The following is a 13443-nucleotide window of genomic DNA, read 5'->3' as shown; positions in this document are numbered from 1 at the left end:
TCCTGGTAACAATCAATCCCATCACTACCCAGGAATCCTCCCTTCTCCTTTAACTTTCATTTTCTCATTTTCCATCCAACTGTTCCAGTAACTTTCTCTTAGAATCGTATTCAGGCTGATATTTATCCCTGAACAAACATCTCTCAAAATGTTCCTTGGCACATTGTTCCTTGCTGTGTACCATTTAGCTTGCACATTTCCTTCATTACAACAGGGACCACATTTCAAACAGGTCCCACACTGTCTGCAAATGTCTTTGGGACAGTATGAATCTTTCCTTTCTTTGAATGAACTGGGAGTCTTTCAGATGTGAAAGATGCCGTTCCAATATTGCACAGTTCTTCTCCTGAACTACAGTTACTGCTTTGTCCCTCTCTTTTGTGAAAACAGACCGGACGTTTTCATGAGGAACCATTGCTCCATCTTCCACCACCGCACACAAGTTCCCTTCCTGCTCTCGAATGGCCCTCATACATTCCGTATTTCTCTTGTTCTTTTTGTGACAATAAAACATCACTGGGATTTCCCGGACTTCATTTGGACACATTTCATCCTGTCAGCTCTTTGCTTTCCTCAGGTCCTGGTAAATTTCACAACTGCATTTTGTCTTTCTGCCCACTTTTACCCAATCCCTGCCCAGTTTAGTAAAATGGTTTGTTCCCAAATGAAAACTTTTACACTTGTTCCGTGGTTCTCCATTTCCATCCCTTCTCTCAATCTCACTGAGTTCTGATCACTGTCACTGAAATGCTCCCCCATTGATAGCCCTTCCAGCTGCTCACAGTCATTCCATAAATGATGGTCCAAAACTGTCCCTTCTTTTTCACCATCACCTTCTCAGGGGCACTTCGGGATGGGCAATAAATGCTCACCCTGCCAGTGACACTCACATCCCAAGAAGCAATTTTAACAGGCCCTGTCCTTTTATGGAGTTTGTTAGGTATTGGCTGAAAATTTTCAAATGGATTGTTTTGCCAGTGAACGTTCAGAGTTGAAATCCCTTTGAATGGCAGGGATTAAAATGGTTTCTCTTGTCTTTCAGGCCGTGAAAACTCTCAGCCCAAGCTGACCCTGCTGCCTCACTCTCCAGAGCAGATCAATGCCAAGGGCACTGCCACCCTGGTGTGCCGTGCCAATCACTTCTATCCCGATGAGCTGGAGGTGCAGTGGAAGAAGGACGGTGTTGTCATTTCGGACGGGGTTCAGACAAGCAACTACCTGCAAGCTTCGGACAGCACCTACACTGTCAGCAGCCTGTTGACCCTCTCTGGGTCTGACTGGGAGTCCAACGCTCGCTTCTCCTGTGCCCTCACCCACGTGACCCTCCCCTCTCCCCTCAGCAAGAGCATCAGGAGATCAGAATGTGTGTAGAGTGTGTGAGACAGTCCACAGAGGAGACACAACTTTAAATAGAACAGGGCTGAGCTGGCAGGACAAAGGTCATTGTCAGCATTGAATTTCAACTCTCTTCCTGCTTGGGATTGGATCAGAGACACGTCTGAGGTTCAAGGGTTAAGGCAGGTCATTTGGATCATCAAAAACAAGCTTTACTCTGTATCAAACCCCATGCTAACCCTATTCTAGGAGTGTTCGATTGAACAGTAGACTCGTGATGCCAAGTAAAACCTCACGAAGATGTTGAAGACGGTCAGCTGTACAAAACAATGTGAACCTCAGATGTCTCTGCTTCAGTAAACCAGATCTCCTTACTGCTCAGCCTTCAGTTCCAATTTAAGGTTCTGTCACTGTTTAAAGGGACCGGATTCTTATGTCATTGAGAAAATCTCCACAAGTGTTTTCCTCAAGATCCATTGTGGCTGTGAATTTGTGCAGCTTCCTCTGTCTTGGCTGTTAATTGCAGTCTGTTTTCTGTTAATGTCAGTCTGGAAAAGGGAATAAACATGAAGAAGATTCAGTCTCTCTCTCATGTGTGCTTTGGGAATGGCCAGAGTTGAAACCTCAGGGAAAGGTGTGTGAAGTGTTAACCTCCACCTTCAAGGTCTGGAACAAGAAGGGGGAATCGAGGGGGTAATGAGGTCCCTGGAGCAGGAGGGCAATTGTACAACTGTGTCCAGAAGGGGTACTTTCAGATGGAATGCAGGGCCACAAGGAATTCTTTCCCAATAAATGGAGAAAAGAAGGAAGGCAGGAAAGGACACTGGGGAACACAATAATCTGATGGAAATTCCCTCACCCATCCCCTAGGCACAGCAAGATCCCAATCAAAGAAATTCAACTCAACTGTTTGTGAGCCAGTGCCATTGGGAACCCTCTATTTACGAATATGACCAGCAGGCTCTTGTTACTCAGAATAACAATTCGACAGGGTTTGAGAAATAAATATTCCATAAATTAGACCTGGTTTTTCTTTCCTCTTCAAATGGGACAGAATTTCCCCGTGTGTCCATAGGGTCAGATTGAGAATGTTCAGTCCGGGGGCATCTGGGAGTCACGGCTGGGGACGACCATCAAAGATAAACCTTCTGCTGTCATATTCTGTATCCCCTGGGCCATCTCAATGAGGATCATCCAGGGCTCAGGGTGGATTCTAGAGCAGTTCATTGTCCTGACTGTTGTGCTCCTCAGTCCACATGTGGCTCCAGCAATCTCAGTCCATGGCTCTAGTATCAGTGGGAACCATCGGGTTGAAATCTTATGCAAACAGACCCTTACTCAGCGGGGAGGCTGCTGGTGGCTCAGAAACCCCTTGTATTCAGTACCAGAATCCACCGTGGCTCTTTCATTCAAACACAACATTTACACACTGACACCACATTCAGAGGACAATCCTGAGATGGGGCAAGTTTGATTCTTGATTCCAATTTGAGGAAATGGGGGCTGGGTGTGGAATGTCCAGTCTGAAACTGGTACTTTATAATGAAGAATAGAAACTGCTGTTAGAATAAAGTCAGATGTTGATGGGAGTGAGGAATATCTCCATGATCTGTCTCCAGAATCCACAGATGGTTCACATCCTTTTTTCAGACCCTGAAGGCTGAAATCAGCTCCTCGACATCCTTTATTTCACTGTCTTTCCCAGAAAAGGTGAAGTATTCTCTGCCTTTCTGGGACATGACATTTTAAAAAGGGCTGTGGGAAGGCAACAGTTGACTCTCAATGACAAAGTCAATGGATGGGTGTGGAGCTGGCACTGTGAAATGTTAGGGCACAGAGGATGACACCAGAAGCAATTCAATGTTGTTGCTCTCTCCTTTGCAATTACTAAACTGGTAACAATTACTTTTTGCTCACAATTTGCCCCCTTGTATTCGATCCACGTGCCGTTCAAACAGATTACAGATTACATTACAGTGTAGAAACAGGCCCTTCGGCCCAACAAGTCCACACCGACCCGCCGAAGCGCAACCCACCCATACCCCTGCATTTATCCCTTACCTAACACTACGGCCAATTTAGCATGGCCAATTAACCTGACCTGCACCTCTTTGGACTGTGGGAGGAAACCGGAGCACCCGGAGGAAACCCACGCAGACACGGGGAGAACGTGCAAACTCCACACAGTCAGTCGCCTGAGGCGGGAATTGAACCCGGGTCTCTGGCGCTGTGAGGCAGCAGTGCTAACCAATCATTGCATTGAAATGATTCAGGGTAAATATATCTGCAGTGAATGTATAAAACTACAGAAACTCCCACTCAGGGAGTTTGGAATGAAGCGGAATTGAAAAAGCAGTGACACATCAGGGAGTGCTGGAGACACCTGGAGACTTAGTTCCAGAAGGAAATTATAGGCCTCAGGACTGCACAGTTCAATTCCACATGTACTAAGGGGCAGGAGGGTATGACCCGTGAGGGAGGCAGATAGGGAGTTGGAGAATACTATGGGTCAGGAAAACCCCTCACTCTTCTAAACTCCAGTGAGAACAAGGCCAGCCTTTCCAATCCTTCCTCATCACACAGCCCCCTCATTCCAGCGATCAATTGGGTAAAACTCCTCTGAAACACCTCCAATGCACTTATATTCTTCCTTCAATAAGGAGACCAAAACTACACACATTATTTGAGATGTGGTCACACCAATGTCCAGGAATAACTGAAACATCACAGTCTCACTTTCTGTTCCCATATGACACATACTCTTACTTTTACCAGCCTTTTTACTGTCCATCTTTAATTGTCCTGGACAAGATGGTGCTGTAGGTAGACCCAAAATGTCCTGACGAAGGGAATTCCAGAATTCTGACCCCGTGATGATATTTCCAATTCAAACTGGTGGATAACTTAGAGAGAACTTGCTGGGGTGATGTTCCCATTGTATCTGCTGCCCTTATCCATCGTGATTCAAGTAATCATGGGTTTAGAAGGTGTTGTCTCAGGACTTTTGATGAATTTATTGCAGTGCATCTTGTAACGCGTACACACAGATGTTACTGAGTGTTGACGTGGAGGGATTGGATGTGTGTGGAAGTGGTGCCAATCAAACGGGCTAAAATTTGAGAAAAAAAATAATATAAAACAACGTAAAATGGAATAAAATAAAATGCTGCTGCTTTTTTGATAAAACATCACTGAACCCCAAAAAGTTAATCCTCCTCTTCCCACAGAGGCTGCACCTGTTCCCTTTCTCCAGCATCGCACTTCTGTTAGAGATTTGCAGTATTTTGTTTCTGTATCTGTTTTAATGCCATTGGTTATAGGAGAAGTATTGGTCAGAACACTGGCGGGCATTTTGTCTGAGATGATCGGAAAGCCCGAACATTCACATTGTTCTGAAAGGGTAGTGGTTTAACCAATCATCCAGCAGATGGCATCTTTGCCTTTGCCAGCCAAGGATAGTGCTCCAGTCTCTGGAGTGGGGCTTGAAACCTGCAGGTTCAGGTGACGGCGTTACCACTGAGGCTGTCTCTTCTTTCCTGGGATGTGGGTGTCACTGGCAAGACTGGCAAACATTTGTTCCCCATCCCTAACTGTCCGGAAACTGAGTGGCTTGCTCGGCCTTTCAAATGGCAGGTAAGGGTCAGCCACATTGCTGGAGTCCTGGCAGAGTCAGACAGCTACAACAGGTCTACAAGGCCTAAGCCAGTCAAACATCCACCTCACTATTCTAATTCCATGTTCCAGCACTTGGCCTGTAATTCTATATGCCTTGGCATCACAGCTGCACATCGAAATACTTCAATGTTATGAGAGAGCTTCTGCCTCAACCACCCTTACGGGGAGTGAATCCCAACAGCCACCACCCTCTGGGTTAAAATGTGTTTCCTTACGTTCCCTCTTAATATTCGGCTATTTATCTTTAATCTGTACCCCTCCGGTCATTAATCATGACGCAACCCCATCTCACCAAGTCTCCCTTTATTGACACATGAACAGTCCATGACTGTAATGCCTCAGAGAGAGTCAGGCACCGGAGGCTCTGGGTCTCTGACACTCAGCCTGTTTATGTCAGCGAGTATTCTCCCGGTTATATTCTAGTAACGATTTGAGTTTTCCATGTGAAACCCAGTTGGGAATTTTAATGGCACTGAATCTTCCACACAATCCCACCTCTCTTGATGCTCACCCTTGTCTGGTTAATTCTTCCCATTTCCTTCTCCTCTCTGAGTTCATTCCATTTCAGTAAAGTCTGTGATAATTCCACGGAGAATCTGCAGTAGAAACCGCCATAGAGAATCTCCCAGCCCTTCAATAGAAGGAAGGCCAATGTTAGCAGCAAACCTGGACTGTGCCCTTGTGTACCTTGCCTGAAGGATCCCATGTGATCTGTCAGCCTCCATCCCAGCCTGATAACCATCTCGGACATTGGAAGGAAATGCCCAAGGAGCAGGTTAATATGATGCAAAAAGCCTTTCAGCTGAAGCTTCAATGTTTGCACTTAGTTTGCATTATCACTTGCTCATTGCTCCCCTTTTACATGATGATGAGGAAAGAACTCTTGTTGGTGCAGTTTTCTTTTAATCATCTCAGAATATTCAAAGATGTGAGCACAGAGCAGTCACGTTCACGGACAAGATGGTGAGGTCCCACAGACAGTAAACGAATGACGAAACACATCTGTTTTGTTGGCACAAGTTGAATAGTGCGCAGGACACCCGAGGGAATCTTTCAGAATGGGATCTTGTCGAGCTCCCTGAGGTGGGGGTGGGGGTGGTCAGGGTGTGGTAGGGATGGAGCCTCAAATGATGGAGCCAGAGACTGTACAACTTTCAGCAGTGCACCACAGTCTCAGCCTGGATTCTGTGCTCTCATTTCTGAGGTGGCTTTCAATCCGATGACCATTTTGACAATGAGGCAGGAGCATTGCCCATGGAGCCACGGTCAGTAACAATGTAAACTGAGTTGCTTTGAAAGCCTGAGTCTGCACCTCAGCTCAGAAGGATATCAGCTCATTCACCAAATCTGTTTCGGACCCTCTGCAGGCTGACCAGGCTGCCGGTGCCTTCCAACACTCCCATGTTTCCTCTTGTGCCACAGGTCATTCTCCTGAGGGATAATTGTGCTCGGAGTCGAAAAGTGTGGCTCTGGAAAAGCACAGCAGGTCAGACAGTTGTGCTCAGGCTGAGGACATGATCTTGCCCCTCTGTCAGACCCTCTTCAAGAAACCCATGGCTCACCACCGCCCTTTCCAGGACAATTAGGGAAGAGCAACAAATAAGGATTGAGATGGGGACATGGAGCTTCAAATACTGATCTTTGCACTTTGGTGGCACGCTTTGATGTCTGTTTGTTAGATCTTTGCGTATAATTAGTTTTTTGCTGATCCCACTGCTAATCTGAAGGACACTCCACCTTTCAGTCTGACAAACCAGGTTCAACCATTTCAAGGCTCTGTTTCTGTTCGAGGCTCCAGTCTTTGAAAGAGATGAATTCAAGCCTCACCAGTTTGTTCATTTGAATTGGATGCCATTTATTTTGATTTCTCCTGCGATGGAGCGGGCGTTGACGTGTCGGTTATTTGTTGCTTTTCCCGAATTGTCCTGGAGATGGCGATGGTGAACCATGTAATATCTGGGAAGCAACTGACAGGTCAATCCCACTGGAATGACTGCGGTTTTTTTCGTGGCTAATGGAAGTAGGTGTTACCCATAATCCTCAGCAGTACGGCAAGTACTCTATAGTTACTGGAAGGCAGTTGTTTCACTGTGCCCGCACAATACAAAGTCAGAAAGCACACAACACCAGGCTCGAGCTCAATAGGTTCATTTGAAATCACACGTTTTCGAAGCGCTGCTCCTTCATTAGGTGTACCCCAGTATCCCCCACATTACTGAACAGTACAAATAAACTGGGGCTCTTCGAGGATCCAACCAGCTCAATCTTAGAGAGTACAGCTCTCGAATCGGGATACCACAATGAAAATGCACTGCATGGTATGATATATCAAAAAGAAATACATTGATGTGACTTTAGATTGTCTTAAGATTGTGCTTTTTTTTCATTCTGTGATAAAAGTAGACATTGATGGCCGGAGTTCATGACCCCATACTGTGTTAAGGTTGGTGTGAAGTGAGGCCAGTGTGTTGGAGCTTGGGCTCCTGCCTCAGGATCAAGTTGCAGTAACGAGCTGGCAACAAGTTGTCTTGTCTACAATGTTGCCAGCATTGGGCACAGAACTAGGTTAGTCACAGGAGACAAAGGGTAGCGATGGAAGAACGGTTTTCAGAATGGAGGGCTGTGACTAGTGATGTTCCGCAGGGATCAGTGGTGTCATGATCTCCATAAATGATTTGGAGCAAAGCGTTGCTGATCCAATGAGTAAGTTTACGGTTGATACAAAGATTGGTAGAGTTGCAGATAATGAGAAGGATTGTCGGAGGATACAGCAGGATATTATATCAGGTGGATGCATGGACAGAAAAATGGCAGATGTAGTTTAATCCAGCCAAATGTGAGGTGATGCATTTTGAAAGGTGATGGACAGGTGGGAATTTTACAGTGAATGGCACAATCCTCTGGAGTATTGATATGCAGAGGGATCTGGGTGTGTATGTTCACAGATCACTGAAGGTGGCAGCACAGGGAGGTAAGGCAGTAAAAAAAGGCTTATGGCCTGCTTGCCTTCATTGGAAGGGGCATTGGGTGTAAGGATAGACAAGTTATGCTGCAGCTTTATCGAACATGAGTTAGGCCACACTTGGAATATTGCATAGAGTTCTGGTCACCACACTACCAGAAGGATGTGGATGTTTTGAAGATGGTGCATAAAATGTTTATCAGGATATTGTCTGGTATGGCGGATAGTAGTCCTGAAGAAAGTTTGGATAGACTGGGTTTGTTTTCACTGGAATGTGGAAAAATGAGGCGTGTCCTGATAGAAGTTTATAAAGTAGTGAATGGGATACGTAGAGTGGAGAATACGAGGCTTTTTATCCCCTGGGTGGAGGGGTGAATTATTGGGGAACAGAGGTTCAAGTGCGGGGGAATTTAAAAGAGATGTGCGAGGCAAGTATTTCATACAAAGGGAGTTGAGTACCTGGAACACACTGCCAGAGGAGGGGGTGGAAGCAAACACAATAGAGCCATTCAAGAAATACCTTCACGATTGCATGAATAGGAAGGGAATAGAGGGATATGAATCCTGTAGGTGAAGACAGTTTCAGTGAGGAAGGGCAAAATGTGTCAGCACAGGCTGGAGGGCCGAAGGGCCTGTTCCTGTGCTGTATTGTTCCTTGTTCTTTAATCCCTGCTGTTGAATTGGATTCTCGGGAGCCAGCTCCGTATGAAGAGCCTGTTCTCATTCTTTTGATGGAGTTCATGGGGCAGCTGCTGCTTTCTTGCTACGTCACTGATCAAACCAACAACGCAGAAAGCTTCTTGATATTTTAAACGCACTGTCTGCAGGAAAATGTTTGGCCGAGGTTTTAATATTGTTTAATAAGACAATGACATCAATATACCAGTGTTGTTTACAGCTGGGAACATTTAACATCATTGTCCTTGTTTTAAATTGACCCTAACTCGTGATAATACATTTTACAATGTTTCTCTCCCCTGACATGGTCTGAAGAGGTTTGCAAACGTGTTTTGATGAGGACACTGCATCTTCAACACCGTGTGACGGAGTGGGTGGCTGTTTGAATTCTCCCTTGTCATAATACAGTTTTAAATGTGTCAGTGTTACTTTCCCCTCTTTCTGGGGGTGTCGCTGTGACTATCTCTGTTAGAGCCACAGCATCAGATTTCCACTTGGCAATCTGTGTCTGTAACTCCCCAATACTGTATTATTGACCCATTTCAGTCTGTTTCCCATCAGTCAGGGTCCTTGATTGGCAAAGGCTGCATTTAACGAATCTCAACGATTGTGGAAACCTGGTGAGTTTGGGAAAAATCAGAAGGATCAGTTGCACCATTTGCATTATGTACAGGGTCCGGGACGCAACAAGCGGTAACTGCGATGCCAGGGGGCCCGTTGTGCTCGGGTCTGGGACTGAGGAGCCTGTAATCTCTGGTCACTGTCCCTGATTTGTGGGTCCTCTCTGATGGAGACCATTGTGAAATTCATTGTCAAGATTGCCACCTCCTGGCCTGGAGAAGCAAGAACATGCAGTGCCCGGAGGAATAACCTGAATGTGATCAGAGGACAAGGTCAAAAATCATACGACACCAGATTATAGTCCAACAGGTTTATTAGAAAACATACACTTTCAGAACCTCGCCCTTTCTTCAGATGCTCAGAGGAGCAAGCAAGGTGAATTTAATCAACAGAGAAAACAAACTCTGCTGTTCATGTCCTTCTCGGTTGACTCCGTTCTCCTCAATGACATGAACAAGGGACAAGGCAAGAATAAAGAATATAAGGACTCCACCAGTGACCTCGTGAAATTCATAAGACACCTCACCCAGCACTTTGATGAAAAGTAAGAGTATGTGAACAATATTTAATTATAATATTTTCCTGCTTTTTCAGTTTTTAGCATCGATTCAAAGCAGAAAGAGCCTTTCTTTCTCCTTCCCCCCTTGAAACTCTTACTGAGATGATCAAACCCAGCCACAGTTCATGTGACCGGCTGAGGGATTGTCTAATGATTGAGTGAGGGGACTGGGTCAGGATTCCCTAGAATTCAGAATGCTGGGATGAGATTTCGCTGAAACATTTCAAATTCTCCAGGACCCTGACAGGGTAGAGTTTGGAAGGATGAACCCCTACCTGGGGATTCTAAAGCAGAGTCCCAGTCTGGGAATAAGGGGTTAGACATTTAGATCAGAGATGAGGAATGGGTGGCACAGTGGCTGGCACCATTTCCTTACAGTGCCAGGGACCTGGGTTTGATTCCACCTTCAGGCAACTTTCTATGTGAATTTGAATGTTCTCCCTGTGTCTGAATGGGTTTCCTCTGGGTGCCTCAGTTTCCTCTCTTAGTCCAGAGATGTGCAGGTTAGGTGGATTGGCCATGGAAGTGTAAGGTTAGACAGGGGGCTGGTTTTGGGTGAGATGCTGCTTGTCCTTGATGGGCTTAATGACCTTCTTCCACACAGTAGGGATTTTATGATTCTATGTTGCTGTGGATCTGGAGTCATATGTCAGTCAGTATGGGCAAGGACAACAATCTGATGGACATTAGTGGGCCCGACAGGGTTCTCCCCCAACAATGGTTGTCATTGGACTCTTAACTCCAGAGTATTTTTGAATTTAACTTCCACTCCATGTATTGCCAGGATTTAGATTAGATTCCCCACAGTATGGAAACAGGCCCTTTGGCTCAACAAGTCCACACCGACACTCCAAAGAGTAACCCACCCAGACTCATTCCCCATATTCACCCCTGACCATGGGCAATTTAGCATGATCAATTCAGCCAGTACATCTTTGGATTATGGGAGGAGACCAGAGCATCCGGAGGAAACCCATGCAGACACAGGGAGAATGTGCAAACTCCATAAAAGGCAGTCACCTGGGATTCTGGTGCTGTGAGACAGCAGTGCTAACCACTGTACCACCGTGCTGCCCTATGGTGATCCTAGATCCCCCAGAACATTCCTTGGTTCTTGTGATTAAGAATCTAGTGATGATACCATTAACTCATTGCCTCCCCACATGTGTATTATCTCTATCTTGCATTTATTCAAATGCCTAAGTATCGATGAGTATCCCAAAGATTCAAAACCCTCTGAGTGAAGAAATTCATCGCATCCCTACAATGTGGAAACAGGACATTCAGCCCAAACCGCCTCTCCAAAGATCATCTCACCCAGACCCACTCCCCTATAACCTTGCATTTCCCATGGCCATTCCACCTAACCTGCACGTTTGTGGACTGTGGAAGGAAACCAGATCACCTGGAGGGAACCCAGGCAGACACAGGGAGAACGTGCAAACTCCACACAGTCAGTTGCCCGAGGGTGAAATTAAATCTTGTCCCAGTGCTGTGCCACCCCACTTGATTCTGGGCAATAAATGCTGACATAGCAAGTGATGCCTAATCCAGTAAATGAATTAAGAAAAGATCAGTCAAGTTTTGGGATAGGACTGTGATGGGTTACTTCCCACTTGCCTGGATGGGTGCAGCTCCAAAAACAATCAAGAAGCTTGATATCATCCAGTACAAAGCAGCCTGCTTGATTGGCACCACATCGATAAACATACACTCCCTCCACCACTGATGCTCAGTAACAGCCGTGTGCACCATCTACAAGATGCACTGCAGGAATTCATACCAAGTCTCTTGAGACAGCGCCTTCCAAATCCACAATCATTTCCATGTAGAAGGACACAGGATACTATCAAAAACAAGTTCCCCTCCAATCCACATAGAATCTTGATTTGAAAATATATGACTGCTCCTCCAGTGTCACTGGATGAAAATCCTGAAATTCTCTCCCTAAGGGCATTGTGGGTTTATCTACAGCACATGGACTGCAGTGGTTAAAGAAGGCAGCTCACCATCACCATGCAAAAGGCAGAATTGTGGCTCAGTGGTTAGTGCTGCTACCTCACAGCACTAGGGACCTGGGTTCAATTTCACCGTGGAACAATTGTCTGTGTGGAGGATGCACATTTTCCCCATGTCTGTGTGGGTTTCCTCCACACAGTCCATAGATGTGTTGGTTCGGTGGATTCGCAATGCCAAATTGCAAATAGTGTCGAGGGATGTGTTGGCTGGGTGGGATGACCATAGGAAATGCTGCAGTACAGGAATGGGGTCAGTCCAGATGGGATGTTGTTCGTTGGGTTGGTGTGGATGTGATGGGCTGAATGGCATGCTTCTACACTGTATGATGATTCCATGAGTCACAAGGGCAACACAGAATGTGTTGTAAATACTGGCCTAGACAGCAACAACCATGGTTTTAGAGTGAGTTTTAAACAAAAAAGACCATCTGCACTGCTTACTATTCCATCAGTCTTTGTGTCAATTTGGAACTATGATTCTCATTAATACATACAGTAAGTAGTTAAGGCCTCACCACAGAATCCTTGTGGAACACCACTCGTCTCTTTCTTTCTCTGTCGTATATCACAAACCCAGCCTCATAACCAAGTCAAACATTCATTTTCAATCCCATGGCTTTTAACTTTGATCAGCAGACTGTATTGTGGGAAATTATCGAGTACTCGTGAAAGTTGATGAGACTTTTTGCCCAATCGACTATTTTGGTCAATGCATTTGGTTTGTTCGTCAGAATCTACCCGTCACAAATCTATGTGGGCTATTTCCAATTCTCCACATGTTCATTCTTTCTGCTGCTAATGATAGATTCAAATGAAACCCTCAAAAGAGATGTTAGATTGACCAGTATATAATTTCCTCGGTTCCCTCTCTCTTCTTTCTTGAACCCGTGGAGTTACAGCAAGACACTTTCCAAATTAAAGGAATGGTTGCTGCTTTGGAAGCTGATGGGAAAAGCTTCTGAAATTTCTCCCCCCTCCCCCTTCCTTTAAACCCCTGAGGTCCTGGAGATCTGTCAGCCTTTAGAGCTGCTCATTTTCCAATGCTGCTTTCTGGCATGTATCAAGTTTTGTGAATTCCAGTCTTCCATTCATTCCTAACCTCCCTGGAATGGAAGCTGCATTATCCCGTTCCTTGACTATGAAGACTGGCACGACTAATTATTGTACATATCGGCCATTCCCTTAGGCTCATTCATGGAATTCCCAGTTTGTTTTTAAAGGGCTCACATTGCACAGGCGCCCCCTTGAGTTTCTAATTTTCATGTAAAACATTTGTGTTATTCTTGTGACCCCTTGCAGTTATCTTTCTCAATACGTTTTCTGTAACTCTTGATTCCTTTTTGTCTTCTTTTACAGTTCTTCTTATCTTCCTTCAGTTGCCTGAATTTTCACTGATATTCCCACATTTGAGTGTTCTCACCTTTAGTTTTCTGTTTTCTCTCACTTATTTTGTCAGTGACAATTTGTAAACAAGTGGGAACCTGTTCCATACTGAGCGGAATTCATTTTTAACCATCTCCCCATCTCATTGAGAGTCTGATCTGACAATTTTGGCTGACACCAATCTCTGTTGCATTCTGTTTTCTGGGAGGTGG

Source organism: Chiloscyllium punctatum, chromosome 7 (genome assembly GCF_047496795.1).
Source record: "Chiloscyllium punctatum isolate Juve2018m chromosome 7, sChiPun1.3, whole genome shotgun sequence".
NCBI lineage: Eukaryota > Metazoa > Chordata > Chondrichthyes > Orectolobiformes > Hemiscylliidae > Chiloscyllium > Chiloscyllium punctatum.
Note: the sequence above shows the minus strand (reverse complement) of the source record.